The 19718-nt window shown below is 39.7% G+C and overlaps 1 long non-coding RNA gene across 1 annotated transcript in view; it reads left to right on the top strand.

The window, feature by feature from the left end:
• Positions 1 to 19718, top strand: part of LOC113632673 (uncharacterized) — a 41606-nt gene that overhangs the window by 4893 nt on the left and 16995 nt on the right. The window contains exon 2 of the long non-coding RNA XR_003437915.1: positions 8785 to 8956. This is a non-coding gene — a long non-coding RNA (uncharacterized LOC113632673). The remainder of the gene's footprint in view (positions 1 to 8784; positions 8957 to 19718) is intronic.

Below are 19718 nucleotides of genomic sequence, written 5' to 3'. Positions count from 1 at the left end.
GAAGACCTAATGCAGCCAATAAATAAATAAATAAAATTAATTTATATATATATATATATAAAAGGCTATTATGTCAGGTTCTCTGTACTCACATCCTGTTCCCTATATACATCTGAATTTATGCCCTGTGATCTACACTGATTATATAGTCACTATCTATCCAAATAAAAAACTATATTCGAGTATCGATTGCTGGCTAAATGCCTGTGGTCTAGAGTCAGACAGGGATTCAATTCGAAGCCACCACTTAGCAGCCCTATCCTACTTTATGCCCCGATGCCTCAGGTCTACCTTCTCCATCTGTATAAGGCAGGTAATAACAGGACCACCTCACAGGGTTGATTTGAGGATTGAACAAGGTAACATTAATTAACGGTGTCTGGTACCCAGTGACAGCTCCCTAAATGTCAGCTATTTTTATCCTTGTCAGGAAAGGCCAAGGGATGAGTTGAGGGGGAAAGCAAGTTGTCGGGGGAAGCTATGTAGAAGGGGTGAGCTGACCAAGAGGGGTGGGAGACGTAGCTCGTCCAGGTGGAGAGAAGACAGGGCAGTATAGGCCTGAGGAAAGGCTCAGAAGAGATGGTGTGACCAGGGCCTGGATGTTTAAGCCACACAGTTGTGAGACTACTGCACTGGAGCGTTTTCCTCATGTTTTGATTTTAAAATCTGAAGACTTTGCTGGCCCCTGCTTTATGGTATACAGTAGCGATTTTTGGATTTTTCCCACTCACCATGTGGCAAGGATTGCACAATTTCAAGAATTCAAACTTTTGAGTATTTCAGAGTTCATTAACTTTAGCATCTCACCATGGGATGCTTGTGCTTAGACACTGTCACCAGCACTGCCCCACAGCCGCCACTAGAGGGACTAAGACCAAAGGAATCATCAAGTTTCTAGGTACAAAATTCACTTTCCTAGATTCCTACTTCAACACTATTAACATTTTTTTCCTTTGAAGCATATTTCTTTTATGCACTTTAAAATACTTTTAAAAATCCAAATCCTGCTGGAGTGTAGGAAATTAGAGTACTACTAACCATTATCCCCATAAAATAGCCACTTAATAATGTTAATAAGATTTTGTGTGTCCTTCCAGATATTTTCAATATATATACAAACATACGTATTATTCTTTTATTTAAACCCATGATTTGTCCCCTGACTACCATTCTGACTTCATCTCCTACCACTCTCTGCCTGCTCTACAGACTATATTCTAGATCTTCAAACTTGCCAACTTGTTCCATTCTCAAGACCTTTGCACTCGCTACATTATCTTCCTGGACCACTCTCTTCTCCCAGGTTATCCTTACTCAGGGGTTAGTTCATAGGTTATTTCCTCAGAGAGATCTTCATGACACCCATCAAGTAACTATTCCCCAACCCAAGTCACTCCCCACCACCATGTTTTATTTTCTTCCATCACTGTTTGAAATTACCTTGTTTATTTATTTGCTTGCCTACCTACTCATTACTAAAATGTAATCTCCATGATAGCAGGAACCTTGGCTGCCTTATTTTCTTCCGTATCACTAGTATCTAGAGCATAAATTAAGGACCTAAAAGTATATGTTAATTGAATAAGTACATGAAAGAGTGCTGTACTTACTATTCTGTAACTTTTAAATTTCACTTAAAGTATCTTGAGATGATAAGGTTTATAGAGAATTCAGAACAAATGGAAGCATGTCCCCAAAAATGAAATAGATGGGAAAAATGAAAACTGGAAAACTAGAGAGGGGATTAAAAAAAAAAAAAAAAAAAAGCATCTTATATAAGCTGTATTTTACTTACTGTAGATAAGCTTATTCTTTTATTTCAGTCATATCCTTAATTTTTAAATTTAATTTATTCTGGTTAGATATTCAAAAGCCTCAAAAATAAAACAATGTAAGAGGTATTCAGTGGAAAGTCTGACATCCATTTCTGCCTAATAGCTACTTAGTTCCTACTCAACCAGGTAACCATTTATATTATATTAGTTTTTGTGTATCCTTCTTTATGCAAACACACACATATATTTTTATTTATTTATTTATGTATTATTATTATTTTTTTTGCGGTACGTGGGCCTCTCACTGTTGTGGCCTCTCCTGTTGCGGAGCACAGGCTCCAGATGCGCAGGCTCAGCGGCCATGGCTCACGGGCCCAGCCGCTCCGCGGCATGTGGGATCTTCCCAGACCAGGGCACGAACCTGTATCCCCTGCATGGGCAGGCGGACTCTCAAGCACTGCGCCACCAGGGAAGCCCACATATATTTTTTTATTCTTATTTTCATCCCTTTTTTGCACAAAACAGTAGCATATTATATATATACTGTTCTGCACCTTCATTTTTTAACAGCTGCACGGTATTCATAATTTATATGGATCTATCATTTATTTTGCTCAATTGATTGACTTTTGGTTGTTTTCAATTTTTGTTATTGTAATCAATGTTTTGGTAATCATTTTTATGCTTGATAACTGTACAGTGGCATAAATTCCTGGGAGTGGAATGACTAAATCAATAGGTGTGTGTATGTGTATATATATACACCTACTGATACAGGTTCATATATATATAGAATCATGAAACGTCTTACCAGATTTCCCTCCAAGAAGGCTGCCTCAGTTTCTACTCCCACCAGCAGTGTACAAGAGCACCAACTTCCCCACACCCTCGCCAAGTCCTAAATATTATAGGCTTGAAAATGTTTGCCAATCTGATGGATGAAAAATGGTTGTTATTCTTATTTTCATTTCTCTAAGTATGCATGAAGTTGAATACCTTTTCATATTTTTAAAATAGCTTTATCGATGTAAGTTCACATAACCGTGTAATTCACCCACTTAAAGTATGCAGTTGAATGGTTTTTAGTATATTCACAACCATCAACACAGTTGCACAGAGGTGCAACCATCACCACAGCTAATTTTATTTTTTTATTAATTTTTATTGGAGTATAGTTGATTTACAATGTTGTGTTAGTTTCTGCTGTACAGCAAAGTGAATCAGGTATACATACACATATATCTACTCTTTTAGATTCTATTCCCATATTCCCATTACAGAGTACTGAGTGGAGTTCCCTGTGCTATACAGTAGGTTCATATTAGTTATCTAGTTTACATATAGTAGTGTGTATATGGCAATCCCAACCTCCTAATTTATCCCTACCCCCCCCACAGTCAATTTTAGAACATTTGTGTCACCTCAAAAAAAACCCATATCCTATAGATGTCAGTCCCCATCCCTCCATTACCCCCAGACCTAAGAAACCACAAATTTACTTTCTCTATAGATTTGCGTTTTCTGGACATTGCATATAAATGGAATCATATAATGAGTAGGTTTTTGTGAGAGGCTTCTTCCACTTAGTATTAACGATTTTAAGATTCATCCGTGTTGTATCATGCTTTGGTACTTCATTCCCTTTTATGGCCAAATAATATTCCATGGTATGAATAAATATTTTTAAATCCATTTGTCATTTGATGGACATTGTGTTGTTTCCACCATATATATATATATTTAACAACATAGAATTTTAGAGTGGGCAAGGGCCCTAGAATTGTGACAATAAGACTACACTTAACAAATAGTCTCCTTAATTACTATAATTGAGAGTCAGTTCTGGTGGGTAAAACATTAGCCTAGGAAGCACAACACTAAAAATATCAACCTTACCACAGGAGGGTTCTCTGTGTAATTTTAATGTTTGTCTTCTTTGAGCCTTAGTTTCTGTATTAGCTCAGGCTGCCTTAACAAAATACCATACACTGGGTGGTTTAAACAACAGGAATTTATTTCTCACAGTTCTAGAGGCTGGGAAGTCTAAGATCAAGGTGCCAGCCAATTTCGTTCCCTGGTAAGAGACTTCTCTCTTGCAGAGGACCACCTTCTCACTGTCCTCACATGGCAGAAAGTGGGAGCACTGGTCTCTCTTCCTCTAATAAGAAGTCTTCCCATAAGGACATTAATCCCATCATGGGGATTACACCCTCATGACCTCATCTAAACCTAATTACCCGCTAAAGGCCCCACCTCCAAATACCATCACATTGAGTGTTAGGGTTTCATTGTATGATTTTGGGGGGACACAAACATTCAGTCCATAACAGTTTCCCAAATGTAAATTGACGTCTACCTACACTTCTACTAAGGAAGAATGAAATAGCATCAAGCTTTTTTAATTTCTTGGAGAAATGCTTACCACTACTGTGCTCTTTAAGAAAAAAAAGGAAGGGGAAGAAACTAATAAAAATGATATCTTCTACATAGTTCCAGTGGAATATATACCTCAAATATCAATTATTCCCTGATAGTATGTCTACCGTTAAGGTTTTTTTTAAATAAATTTATTTATTTATTTGTTTTTGGCTGCGTTGGGTCTTCGTTTCTTCTCGAGGGCTTTCTCTAGTTGTGGCGAGCGGGGGCTACTCTTTGTTGCGGTGCGCGGGCTTCTCATTGCAGTGGCTTCTCTTTGCTGCGGAGCATGGGCTCTAGGTGCGCAGGCTTCAGTAGTTGTGGCTCGCGGGCTCTAGAGCGCAGGCTCAGTAGTTGCGGCGCACAGGCTTAGTTGCTCCGCGGCGTGTGGGATCTTCCTGGACCAGGGCTCGAACCCGTGTCCCCTGCATTGGCAGGCAGATTCTTAACCACTGTGCCACCAGGGAAGTCCCATACCATTAAGTTTTTATCACAGACTAAAGCAAGCAGTCTGACATAAATAGATAATTTTCTAAGTAAGGTAATTTAAATGCAGTAAGCTTTTACCTGTATGATAGTCTATGAAGTATCACAAAATGAGGAACCACAGGCCATGCCTACTAGATTCATAGAATTGTATTATAGTGTTTCTCAACACATACTTTGGATAATACAGGGTTGAGACTGTGTCATACAATGCAAGACATTTAACATTCCTGGTGCTCTGAGCTAATAACTGCCGGTAGTGGTCTCCAATTATTGTGGAACTGTGGAAAATACCCCCATATATTTCCACGTGCTACGTGGAGGAGAGGCAGTACTGATGAAATGTTCTAGTCCAGATCCTGCATTTTATAAATGAGGAGATGGGTTACAGGTCCAGAGAAGTCAGAAAACTAGGCGATCTGACTTCTTCCCGAGTGTTCTTTCCATTGTTGTATATAACACACTCCTCACTCTCACTGTTCAAGATTAAAGAGGAGCAGTTCTCCTTCGGAATCCCACTCTTACCTGCCCACATCTTTCTTGCCTTTCTTCTCCATCTCTTTTTTTTTTTTTTTATCATTTTGCAACTCAGTAGGTTCAAGAGTCAAATTAAACCATTTTATTCATTTATTTTATCAAATATTTATTGAACACCTAATATGTTTCAGACTCTGGGCTACGAGCTGGGAATACAGTGGTGAACAAAACAGACATGGCCCCTACCCTTGTGGGTAAAGTGAAGGAGATAGACAGTTTTAAAGTAGAATAAATACATGTAACTAAGATCCAGCATACCATGCAGCACAGACAAAATTTTTTAAAACAAGTATGTGTAAATATATAATTACTAACTGTGATAGTGACAGAAATGAAAACCTATGGAGAACCTAATTTAGCATTGGGGCACCAGGGAATGCCTCTGAGAGGAGGTAATATTTAAGACAACGCCTGAAAGTGAGTAGGAGTTAACAGGGGAATACAGCTGAGCCAAGTCCCCGTCCCCAGGTAGGAAGGAGCTAGGAAGGGTAACCAGGGTCGCTAGATCACCATCATAGTAAGCACGGGAGAGAGTTGGGAGGCAGTGCTGGAGGATTAAGAGGGATACAGGCCCTTTCTGGACACAAGGAGAAATCTGAATTTTATTCCAAGAGTAGTAGGGAGCCATTAAAGGTTTTCAACAGAGGATTTACATGATCCAATTTTGTGTTTTTAAAAAGATCACCGTGAAAAGAGTACATGATGTGTAATTCCATTCCAATTAAGTTCAAGAACAGGCAAAACTGATCTAGGAAGGTGGAAATTGGAGGAGTGGTTGCTATGGGGAGAGGGGTAAAGGGCATAAAGAAATTTCCTGGGGTGATGGAAATTTTCCACATCTTGGAGTGGTGGTTACACAGGTGTTGTTTTCATTTACTAAAACTCATCAAAATGTAAGTTAATATTCGTGCATATCTGTATATACATTTTAACTTCATTGAAAAATAATGATCGAGGGACTTCACTGGTGGTGCAGTGGTTAAGAATCCGCCTGCCTATGCAGGGGACACGGGTTCGATCCTTGGTCTGGGAAGATCCCACATGTAGTGGAGCAGCTAAGCCCGTGAGCCACAACTACTGAACCTGTGCTCTAGAGCCTTCGAGCCACAACTACTGAGCCCACGTGCCACAACTACTGAAGCCCGTGCCCCTAGAACCTGTGCTCCGCAACTAGAGAAGCCACCGCAATGAGAAGCCCGCATACCACAACAAAGAGTAGCCTCCACTGTAGCAACTAGAGAAAGCCCACGCAAAGCAACGAAGACCCAACGCAGCCATAAATAAATAAATTTATTTTTTAAAGAAAGAAAAACAGTGATCTGGAATTCCCTGGCAGTGCAGTGGTTAGGACTAGGCACTTTTGCTGCCAGAGCCAGGTTCACTCCCTGGTCAGGGAGCTAAGATCTTGCAAGCCTCTGGGGTGCAGCCAAAAAAAAAAAGAAAGAAAGAAAGAAAGAAAGAAAAAGAATGATCACTTCACTCTGACTGCAGTTACTTTGTGAAGCAGTTTCAAGTTCAAACTACATAAAATTGAGGTTATAGAAATTTGTTTAAAACCCTGAAGACCCAGGAACACTAACTTAGAGACTCTCAGGCCTCAAAGTACTATTTAGTTCACTTAAAACTTCTGGGCTCTAAAAGAAAAAAGGAAGGGAGGAAGCCAACTAAGAAATTTGATCCTTCTACAGTAGCTTCTGTGGAATATATGCTCTAATTATCAAGTATGCCCTGATATATCTACCTTTGAGTTCTTCTCACAGACTAAATCAAAGTTTGACTTAGAAATAGCAATGTATTAACTTAAATGCAATGAGCATCTGCCTGGAAGGTTAAGAACTTGGTGTCCCAGCTGTCTCCAAAAGAGTCTTTCAGTGGGACTTCATTGTATTCTGGAATCAGCTGAGCAGCTTTAAAAATTTTGATGCCTGGGTCCAACTCCCAGAGATTCTGATATAATCAGCCTGGGGTGCGGCCTCAGCATCCAGGTTTTTAAGAGCTCCCTAGAGAGAAGCCAAGGCTGAAAATCAGTGCTTGCCCAGTTCCACCTGGATTCCATTCCTCTATCGTTAAAATGACTCCCTTCAAAGATTCACTGAGCAGTTTTTGCATAATAAGGGCCCTAGAAACTGCCATCGCTTTCTATTGGATTATTTAAAGTAAACTTTAAGATGCTACATTAAAAAAAAAATTAAAAAAAAAAAAAGATGCTACATTAAGATTTAGATTTCGGTACCTTCCCAGTCCCCAGGTCTCACACTGGTCTTAGTGCTGACCTGGAATCTACTGCCCTCCACCTCCCCACCCCGATTTTGGGACGTCTGCGCTCTGGATATAATCCTCCTATGGTTCAGTATCCGGTTCCCCTTGGCAATGCCCTGGGTTTGCTCTTGGGTGTGTTTTCTGATTGACCTTTTTCCAGCTCAGTGGTTAAACTTTTGTGTCTCCATATCCAGCTCCTTTTGGTCTGAGAGGGAAGGAATGTATGAGGGAAGAACAAACCTCCCCCCTCCCCGCTGTTCGCCCTGCAGGCTTAACAGGAGAGTGGGGAAGTGCAAATCCCAGTTTGATGGGCACTACTGAGTGATTACGTTCGAGCTTCAGGCAGAGCAAAACTGCCTCTTTCCGTCCCATTGTTTTTTGTTTTTTCTTTTTTTTTCAGGTATATTGTTTGCCCCCCCCAACCTCCACCCACAAAAAGTCTTCCAAAAGTTGTTCAGGATTTTGGGGAACTGTCTCATTTCCACTACATGTGTACACTGCACCCTGAGAGTGAGTTCACTGCATTATTCATTTGTTTTTCCTGTTTATTTTCCTTTCCTTTTTTTTTTTTTGGTTTAATTTTTTTTGTTGTTGTTTCAATACACGTTTGTTGCCCACCTACCAAGTGCCAGGTGACACATCTCTGAGTCCCGATGTTTAATTTACAAAATAAAGTGCTCTCCTCAAAACACATTCAATTACGTTACAGTACTTTTCTTCCTCGGACAGAAAAGCAGATGCACTATTTGAGAATGTGAATTATAAAATGGTAAAATCCCGTGGTATAAGAATATTAATACATGTTCTAGTGAATGTGTAAATATGGAGAAAATGAACATTTTCCAAGTTAAAAAATTCAAGAATTATACGATTTCAAAGCTGGGGAACTGAGGACATTGCAGATATTGTTGCTACCTGAGCTGCTAAACAAAAATCATTTCACCACAGACTTTTGTCAAATTAGTCTTGAAAAACATTTGAATTGATGGGAGATCTTCAGGAGGATAAATGTTGTTTAAAACAAAACGATCTTATGTCTGAGTTTTCTAAACGTGAGTCTATTTCCCCATCTGGACTGCCAGTTCCTAAAACTCAGGAACCTTCTTATCTCAACATCCCCTCCCCCAGTGAAACAGAATTTTTGCATGAGGTAGGTGTTCAACAAAACTCTGTTGGGGACTTAAAGGGAATGGTTCATTTCACATGGTAATGTGCCTTTCTGAAATAATGAAGTTAAAAACTGGCTTTCAGGAAATATGTAACGGAGAATTACAAAGCAAGAAACTGACTGTGGTTATCCTGCCTTGTCCAGTTAGGACAGAAGTCTCCTGTCTCGGAGGACATTGGGACGCCATTGTCTACTGTTATATTACCTGCCTCTCCCAGTGAGTGCTAAGGGAGGGGAGGACTGGAAGAAATACAGGGAGGAGCCCGTATTCTAGGGTGAAGGTGTTCAAACTGCAGTACTAGAAGAATGTCCAGGGGTAAGTAGCTGTGTAGAATTTTTAAGAAATTCTGTACCCAGACCCTCAACTGTACCTTTCCATAGCATGATTCAGGCTATCCGTCCCCTTTTCCCCTTCACAACAGTATTTCTCCTACCTTAAAGAAAAAAGACTCCTCATGTCCATCCTGAATGTTACTGCAGTATAACGATGTCCCAAGTGTGAGAACTTCTAAGATGCCGTACAAATCGACAATTGGAAATGTCCTCTCTAATGTTTAATCAAGATGCCATAAATCCTCCTTAGCTTCCAGCCTTCCCCAGACTTAAACATATTTCTGTTAAGGGTGCATCACTGATTTATAAACGGGGTGTTTCAGCCTTGGAATGTTCTAAAATAGTGTGGACAATGGGAGTGGTGGTGATTCTTATTTAACGGCCTCTTTTTTTTTAATTCTCCAACTATTGTCCAAGAATGCACTGCTCATAAAAGAAAGTCTGGGGGAAGCAAAGAGCGCTTCAGTAAGAAATAGTGAAAGGCTTAAAATAGCTTTTATTATGAATTTAAGTTTAAAAAATTCTCATCTATTACAGCACTAATCCTCAGGATGTGTCGTTAGCGGGAAAGAAAACACAGTTGGGTAGCTGAAGCAGTATAGGTTAGTAAGGCTAGTTCTTTTAAATGTAACTAGAAGGTTTCCGTGGAGTACCAAATCTTTCAAAAGTTTTTGACACTGGATTAAAACCCATAGATAAACATTTTAAGTAATTTCTTTTAGATTCTGTGTGGAGTATTAAATATAATAATTACAGCATGTTTCATTAAGTCACACCCAAAATATTTATTACCTTACTACAGACCACCTGTTTTCTATATTGCATAAAAAGTTACCACTGGGGCGCCTTCCCTGGTGGCGCAGTGGTTGAGAGTCCGCCTGCCGATGCAGGGGACACGGGTTCGTGTCCGGGTCCGGGAAGATCCCACATGCCGCGGAGCGGCTGGGCCCGTGAGCCATGGCCGCTGAGCCTGCGCGTCCGGAGCCTGTGCTCTGCAACGGGAGAGACCACAACAGTGAGAGGCCCGCGGACTGGAAAAAAAAAAAAGTTACCACTGTTACCTGAAAACTAGGTTTGCTTCTTGGTGGATGTTGAGCCAAAAGACACAACAAAGCCAAAGAGCAGGAGAAGGAAGGATTTATTACTTGCAGTAAGCAAGGAGAACACTGGGGATCTTCCCCAAAGCAGTGTCTCCCTGAACAGGAAAATTGGGGAAGTTTTAAGCTAAGGGTACCTGTTTATTCATGAAGGGGTTTGGGCTGGTGTATGCATATTCATGAAGGGGCTTGAGCAGAAGAGAATTCAGCATAGAATTGGGGCAAAGGTTGTCAGAGTCCAAGGTTTAATTGATTGAAGTCACAAGGGTCAGAAAAGAACATCATCTTTCCTTACATTCAGACCAGTTTGGGGTCTCAGCATCCTCCACCTGGGTGGGGGCCATAGTTCCTGCAGAACTCGAAGTTCTGTATCAGATTGTTATGTATATCCCTTGAGGAGGAACCAGCACTGTATTTATTGCTCATGTATTATTTCTTGACTGCTTTTCCTTTGTTCTTGCACTCCCTCATTTGTCTTAAGATCATTAATTACTGAGACCTGTTAAAGGGCAAGCGTTGTGGCCAGGAGGCAAAAAATGGCTTCTCTTATGTCAAGAAAGCCATGCCTAGTTCTCTTTCTCTAGGGACCTCCTACCCTATCTGCCTATACCAGATAGGTGTAAGCTTACAAGCTCAAAGAACATAATTGACTGCACAGAGGGTCGGTATCCCTAACCCCTGTGTTTATTTATTTATTTTTTAAAAAACATTTATTTCTTGCATTGCTCTATTTAGCCAACCCTTAATATTGCCCTGAAAGCTAGCTAATCTGCAGCTTATTTACTCTGTACGCGGGCCTCTCCCGTTGCGGAGCACAGGCTCCGGACGCACAGGCTCAGCGGCCATGGCTCACGGGCCCAGCCGCTCCGTGGCATGTGGGATCTTCCCGGACCGGGGCACGAACCCGTGTTTCCTGCATCGGCAGGAGGACTCTCAACCACTGCGCCACCAGGGAAACCTTTCTGCACCAACTTTTCCTCAGAAGGTCTGTGCTATTAGCATGGAACCTCACTTATTAATCTGAAGTTAGCCTGTTATATTTACCACTTAACCACAGAGAAATTTCTGCCACATGAAGTCTAGGAAAAATTGTTAGACTACGGCAGATCATTCTGATTTATACCATTATTTCTCAAGTATGGAGACATATTTCGAAAGAGAAAATACTGTTCAAGGGGCTTCCCATCATTAGGAATTGGAAGCCATTGAAGAAAATATTACTCATTTTAGTTTTCTCCGTTGGGTTTCTGACTCTTCCTTCGAGGCACTAGTACCAAAACTTAATTGGCTATGTGAAGTTATACAGTATTAATGATTACGAACTTTATGATTCATTCAAAAAACATTTATTGGGCTTCCCTGGTGGCACAGTGTTTGGGAGTCCGCCTGCTGATGCAGGGGACACGGGTTCGTGCCCCGGTCCGGGAAGATCCCACATGCCTCTTCCCGCGGAGCAGCTGGGCCTGTGAACCATGGCCGCTGAGCCTGCGCATCCGGAGCCTGTGCTCCGCACCGGGAGAGGCCACAGCAGTGAGAGGCCCGCCTACAGAATAAAACAAACAACAACAACAACAACTAAACATTTATTGAGCTCCAGAGCAATATGCTAGGCATTGGGTGAAAATCTGAATCCAAAAGTGAAAAAAATAGGTGGTCGCTGACCTTACAGAATGGAAAAGAGGTTATATTCATTAAAGTTTTTGTGACATTATCGAATACTTACTTTTAAAATTCTATTAATTATACACTAAATATATTATTTACAGAAGTTTTCATAGTATGTAAGTTGATCTTACAAAAATGTGATTAAATATTTTTTCTATTCATTTTTATTTTATTTTTTATTGAGATATAACTGACATGTAACATATTAATTTCAGATGTACAACATAATGATTTGATATACGTATATACAGTTGACACTTGAGCAACACAGGCTTGAATTGCATGGGTCCATTTATGTGTGGATTTTTTTAGTAAATATGTACTACAGTACTATACAATCTGAGGTTGGTTGAATCTGCAGATGCTGAACTGCAGAAATGGAGGGCCAACTGTAAAGTGGATTTTCAATTGCAGGAGGTCAGTGCCCCTAACCCTCAAGTCATTCAAGGGCTGACTGTATTGCAAAATCATCACCACAATAAGTCTAGTTAACATCCATCACCGCACATAGTTAACAATTTTTTTTTCTTGTGATGAAAACTTTTAAGATCTACTCTCTTAGCAATACTTAAATATAGAATACACTATTACTAATGTAGGGGAGCAAAATTTGCCACCCCAAAATGTGTCTCTTTGGCAGGAAGATTATATTAGCCTTTTATTTTTAAGGCCCAAAAGCCGCAGGAAGAAACTTTGACCTTCCCCCTAACCTCTTAAAAGAATGTTCCAGGAAGGGAGCTATCACCAGAGATACTACAATACAAACTAGGTGTGGTAGAAAGGGAGGAACCTAGCAAAATCCTAGTTAAAATTCCTCTCTGTGTCCCATTGTCTCTGCATGACCCAGCAAACATTTGTTTACCTAATATCTGCTTACGCATCTCCATGTAAATTGCCTTCCTCTCCTTTGAAGTCCCAAACCACTACCCCAATGCCCTCTTTTGTCTTTAGGTGAAGATGCTATTTAAGGTGAGGGTTTAGACCATTACTCAGTTCTCCTGGGTCTTTCCTGTGTACACATGTTCTAAAACTTTTGTTTGATTTTTCTCCTGTTAATCTGTCTCATGTCAATTTAATTGTTAGACCAGCCTGAAGAACTTAGAAGGGTAGAGGAAAACTCTTCCTCCCAGATACTAGCTATAGTCACCATTGCTGTACATTACATCTCCAGAACTTATTTATTTTGTAACTGGAAATTTGCACCTTTTGACCACCTTTAAAATCTTATTTGACTGCTTTTAGTAATCTATTTTATATGTTTTTATAGTAGTTTAAAAAGTGTTATATAGTTTATATAGCTTATATAGTGTTTTGATAACAGTTACATTGCACATTAACATAATTTTTGCTTGAGAAATGAAGACTTTTTCTGACAGAAAGTAAATTTGATTTTGCTGATTAGGTTGATAATGAGGACTAGCTTTACTATTTAGATTATGTGGTGGACATTTTCTAAACCTACACTGCCCAGTAGAGTAACCACTAGCCACATGTGGCTATTGAGCTGTTTAACTGTGTCTAAGGTAACAGAAAATTTTTCATTTTAAATGTGAAAAGTAAAGCAATGTAAATTTTATGATCAAAAGTGTTTTGTTGTATTGAATTTAACAATATTTAATATTCTAGCCTTTATTAGATTAAACAAGGTACCTCTAATAGAAGAAAACTGGGTATAATTGGTAGTTAGTAAGTCTTGCTAACCTTCTCGCAAAATGAAGAAATGAATGACAAATCACTAAGTAACAAATCCTTTTGAAAGTCAGGTAGTTTCCAGTTCTTCCAAAAACCAAAGGAGAAACTAATCAAATTGACAGCTATTAAATCATTAAAAATAACTTTTGAAAATAGAAAATTATGTGATTTTTTGGCGTATAACTAGGAAGAAGTTCAAAGCATTGGGTGACAGAGCAATAACAGAATTCTTTCCATTTACATCTACTTATATAGATGGAGAAGGTTTTTCAGACGTTATTGATGCTGGACCTGTCCCATTCTAATAATAACTAATATTCATTCACATATATTAAAATAATTTTTTAAAAATTTAAAACTCCCATTCATGTCATTAGGATAGCTCTTCCAGCAAATTTTTTTCTTAATAATTGTTTATCAGAACCATATTAATGTTGTTTTGATAAGTTGCATAATAATAATGGTAATAGTAACTCAATCCAGAAGAAATTTTTTAACACTCAGGGGAATTTCTTAAACTAAATTTCAACTTAAATATATATTTTTATAGTACAGAAGTATGATATGTGATCCATAAAAGACTTTACAAGACTTCTGGTACTGACTTAGATGGAGTAAGCCCACTACACCCTATCTTTCCCAATGATTAGAACTAAAAACTCTGGACAAAAATACAAAAGGACTCTTTAAAAGTAAATAGTAGGGACTTCCCAGGTGGTCCCATGAGTGGGACTCCATGCTCCCAAAGCAGGGGGTCTGGGTTTGATCCCTGGTCAGGGAACTAGATCCCTCACGCATGCCGCAGCTAAGAGTCCACATGCTGCAACTAAAAACATGCCACAACGAAAATCCCACATGCTACAGCTGAGACCCAGTGCAGCCAAAATAAATGAATAAATATTTTTAAAAAAGAAAAGAAAATAGCTTTAAAAAGTAAATAAATAAAAGTAAATAGTAGCAGGCAGATTGGGGAGGGGACCCAAAGGTGAAGAAGGACACATACAGGAATGAGTTTTCCATATTTTTAATCTTTTATCTCCTGGCTTTGACCCAAAGATAGCCACAGCACATAACTGCACAGTTGTCACAGGCTTCAGAAACTCCTAGTGAAATGCTATATTTCTGGTCAGAAGACCATGAAAGGGAGTTCCTACAAGCAGGAGAATGTGGAGGAAATATCCTTTTTTTTTTCCTCTTCTGGCCCTACCACAAGCACAGCCCCAGTCACAGAGCTATACTGTGGTGGCAGTAGCATAGGAATTTAAAATCCCAACAAGAAACCTATCTTTTAGGCCAGAAGAACTGAGATAAATGGACCCTGTGATCTGAAAAGTGTCAGGGGAATCCGCATTATTTCTTCTCTCTTTTATTTCACTGCTTTGCCCAAAAGTTGGCCCCAATCATGCAGAACTCTGTGGCAGCCTGGCAACTAAAACTCCAAGAAAAAAACTAATCTTTCTAGTGAGAAAACTGAGAAAAGGGGACTTCTCTGGTGGCCCAGTGGTTAAGATTCTGCGCTTCCACTGCAGGGGGCACAGGTTCAATCTCTGGTCAGGGAACTAAGATCCCACATGCTGCATGGTGTGGCAAAAAAAAAAAAAAAGAAAACTGAGAAAAGGGGACCCTGGTAGCTAGAGAGTGTGGGGAAAATCTGGAGAGGAGAGAGCTGGAGAAGGAAATTCCCTAATTCTGATCAATGAAAGTAATAAACCTCTGGCCAGAATGACCAAGAAATAAAAGGACAAGACAAATTACCAATATCTGGACTTCCCTGGTGGTCCAGTGGGTAAGACTCTGTGCTCCCAATGCAGGGGGCCTGGGTTCCATGCCTGGTTGAGGAACTAGATCCCACATGCATGCCGAAGCGAAGAGTTCATGTGCTGCAACTAAGAAGTTCACATGCCCCAACTAAGAAGTCCGCATGCCACAGCTAAGACCCAGCACAGCCAAAATAAATGAATAAATAAATATTTTTAAAAGGAACAAATTACCAATATTAGGAATGAAAGAGGAGGTATTACTGCAGACCCTACAGACATCTAAAAGATAATAATAATACAGTCAGGGACTTCCCTGGTGGCGCAGTTGTTAAGAATCTGCCTGCCAATGCAGGGGACATGGGTTTGAGCCCTGGTCTGGGAAGATCCCACATGCAGCAGAGTAACTAAGCCCGTGCACCACAACTACTGAGCCTGTGTTCTAGAGCCCACGAGCCACAACTACTGAGCCTGTGTGCCACAACTACTGAGTCCGCATGCCACAACTACTGAAGCCCGTGCGCTTAGAGCCCATGCTCCGCAACAAGAGAAGCCACCGCAATGAGAAACCCATGCACCACAACAAAGAGTAGCCCCCGCTCGCCACAGCTAGAGAAAGCCTATGTGCAGCAATGAAGACCAAATGCAGCCAAAAATTAATAAATAAATATATTAAAATAATAATAATACAGTCATGCCTCATTTTATCACTCTTCAGTTTATTTCACTTCACAGACTTTGTGTTTTTTACAAATTGAAGATCTGTGGCAACCCTGCATTTTCAGAAGACGGTTAACATTTTATTTATTTATTTATTTTAAAATTTTTATTTATTTATTTATTTGGTTGCGCCAGGTCTTAGTTGCAGCTCACGCACGGGCTCCTTAGTTGCAGCTCACTGGCTCCTTAGTTGTGGCTCACCACCTCCTCAGTTGTGGCATGCTAACTCTTAGCTGTGGCATGCATGTGGGATCTTGTTCTCTGGCCAGGGATCAAACCCGGGCCCCCTGCATTGGGAGTACAGAATCTTAACCACTGCACCACCAGAGAAGTCCTGGTTAGCATTTTTTAGCAATAAATATTTCTTAAGTAAGATCTGTACATTTTTTTTCAGACATCACTTACTAGGCTATAGTATAATGTAAACATAACACCTTTTATATGCACAGGGAAACCAAAAAATTTACGTGACGCACTTTATTGCATTTTTCACTTTATCATGGTGGTCTAGAACCAAAGCCGAAATATATCCGAGGTGTCACTGTACTCCAAATAAGTCTAGTCCCGTTAATTAAATTACTTAGAAGAAAGGGACCAATTCTTTGAAGGATTAAAAAGTACCAAAACTCACACAAGAAGAAATAGATAACCTTCTTAGTTCTAGACCTATTGAAGAAACTGAATTTGTAGTTAAAAGTCCTCCAACAGGGCTTCCCTGGTGGCACAGTGGTTGAGAATCTGCCTGCCAATGCCGAGGACATGGGTTTGATCTCTGGTCTGGGAAGATCCCACATGCCATGGAGCAACTAAGCCCATGCGCCACAACTACTGGCCTGTGCTCTAGAGTCCACAAGCCACAACTACTGAAGCCCGCGTGGGCCTAGAGCCCATGCTCCACAACAAGAGAAGCCACCACAATAAGAAGCCCATACACCACAACGAAGAGTAGCCCCCGCTTGCCGTAACTAAAAAGAAAGCCCGCATGCAGCAATGAAGACCCAACGCAGCCAAAAATAAATAAATAAATATATATATATGTATATATATATATACATATATATATATGTTAAAAAAAATCCTCCAACAAAGAAAACTCCAGACTACCAACATTTAAGGAAGAAATAATACCAGAAAATAGAAGAGACGAGAACACTTTCCAACTCATTTTGGGAAGTCTGCATTACCCTGAGTCCCAAACCAGAGAAAGCTATTAGAACAAATTAAAACTACAGATGAGTACCACTAACATAGATGCAGCAATCTTTTACAAAATGTTAGCAAAATGAATCCAGTGGAAGTTATCCTGGGAATGCAAGGCTGGCTCAATATTCAAAAATCAATCAGTGTAACGACTAAGGAAGAAAAACCATATGATCATCTCAATAGGTGCAGAAAAAGCATTTAAGAAAATTCAGGGACTTCCCTGGTGGTCCAGTGGGTAAAACTCCACACTCCCAATGCAGGGGGACTGAGTTCGATCCCTGGTCGGCGAACTAGATCCCGCATGCTTGCCACAACTAACAGTTCACATGCCACAACTAAGAAGTCCGCATGCTGCAACTACAAAGTAACCCGCATACCACAACAAAGATCCCACGTGCTGCACCTGAGACCCGGCACAGCCAAAAATAAATAAATAAATATTTTTTAAAAAGCTTTGGGAACAAAAAAAGAAAGAAAGAAAAGAAAATTCAACATCTGTTTATGATTTTAAAAAAAACCTCTCAGCAAACTAGGGGTAAACAGAACTTTCATCTCCTGAGAAAGAACATCTATAAAAAGTTACAGCTAACATCATACATAATAGGAAAGACTGAATGTTTCCTTCTAATATCTGAAGAAGGCAAGAATATCTACTCTCATTATTCCCATTCAACATCATATTGGAAATTATAACCAGTGCAGTAAGGCAAGAACAAGAAAACACATACAGATTTGAAAAGAAAGAATAAAACTGTCTCTATTCTCAGACAACATGATTGTTTATGTAGACAATATCAAAGAATCTACTAAAAAGCTCCTAAAACTAATAAATGAGTTTAACAAAGTCACAGATAAGTAGGATATTTTAAAAATCGATTGTATTTTTATATTCTGGTAATGAACAATTAGAATTCTAAAAAATTTTAAATTACCATTTATAGTAGCCACCCAAAAATGAAATATTTGGGTATAAATCTGATAAAATATATGCAGGATCTATATACCGAAAGCTACAAAATACTGTTGAACTATATCAAAGATCTAAAGAAATAGGGAGGTGTGCTCTGTTGGAATATTTGAACACTTAGTATTGTTATGATGTCGATTCTCTCCAAATTGATTTATTGTTTCAATGTAATCCCAGTCAAAATCCCAGCAAGATTTTTTCGATAGTACTGATAACCTGAATCTAAAATTTTATATGGAAAGTCAAAGGAATTAAAATAGCCCGAACAATTTTGAAAGAGAAGAACAAAGTTGGAGGACATATTACCAGAATTCAAGATTTACTATAAAGCTACACAATTAAGATAGTGTAGTACTGGTGAAAGAGTAGAGATGTACATCCATGGAACAGAATAGAGTCCAGAAAGAGACCCACGCAAATATGATCAATTGATTTTTGACAAAGGTACAAAGGCAATTAAACATAGAAGGGATAGTATTTTCAAGAAATGGTGATAGAACAAGTAGATATCCATAGGCAAAAAAATAACAAAACAAAAACAAAAAGTTCCTTGACCCATACTTAAATACTTTATGCAAAAACTAACCCAAGGGCTTCCCTGGTGGCACAGTGGTTGAGAGTCCGCCTGCCGATGCCGGGGACACGGGTTCGTGCCCCGGTCCAGGAAGATCCCACATGCCACGGAGCGGCTGGGCCCGTGAGCCATGGCCGCTGAGCCTGCGCGTCCGGAGCCTGTGCTCCACAACGGGAGAGGCCACAACAGTGAGAGGCCCGCGTACCGTGAAACAAACAAACAAACAAACAAAAAAAACAACTACCCCAAGATGAAGCATAGCCTTAAATGTAAAGTGTGCAACTATAAAACTTCCAGGGAATTCCCTGGTGGTCCAGTAGTTAGGACTCCACACTTTCACTGCTGAGGGCCTGGATTCAATCCCTGGTCAGGGAACTAAGATCCTGCAAGCTGCACAGGGTGGCCAAAAAGAAAAAATATTTGGGACATTGGGTTAAGCAGAGTTTATAGATATGATACCAACAGAAAAATTCATAAAAGGAAAAAGAATAAATTGATCTTTATCAATATTAAAAACCTCTGCTCTGCAAAGGAGCTGGTTAATAGAATAAAAAGACAGGTTGCAGACTGGGAGAAATAATTGCAAATCAAATATCTAAGAAAGGAATTTGATCCAGAATATATAGAGAACTTAAAAAACATAATGAAGGAGCCAAGAATATACAATGGGGAAAGGATAGTGTTCTCAGTAAATGGTGTTGGGAAAACTGGATAGCCATGTGCAGAAGAATGAAACTGGACCACTATCTTACACCAAACACAAAAATCAACTCAAAATGCGTTAGACTTGAATGTAAAACCTGAAAACATAAACTTACTAGAAGAAAACACAGGGGCTAAGCTCCCAGACATTGGTCTTGGCAGTGACTTTTTAGATTTGACACCAAAAGCAAAGGCAGCAAAAGCAAAAATAAACAAGTGGGACTACATCAAACTAAAAAGCTTCTGTAAGGAATTCCCTGGCAGTCCAGTGGTTAGGACTCAGCACTTTCACTGCCAGAGCTCGGGTTTAGTCCCTGGTCAGGGAACTAAGATCCTGCAAGCCGTGCAGTGTGGCCAAAAAAATAAAT

This window comes from Aethalodelphis obliquidens, unplaced genomic scaffold (assembly GCF_003676395.1).
Source record: "Aethalodelphis obliquidens isolate GAN/ISIS:26980383/991018 unplaced genomic scaffold, ASM367639v1 scaffold37, whole genome shotgun sequence".
Taxonomy (NCBI): Eukaryota; Metazoa; Chordata; class Mammalia; order Artiodactyla; family Delphinidae; genus Aethalodelphis; species Aethalodelphis obliquidens.
Note: the sequence above shows the minus strand (reverse complement) of the source record. Positions and strands in the feature narration are given on the sequence as shown.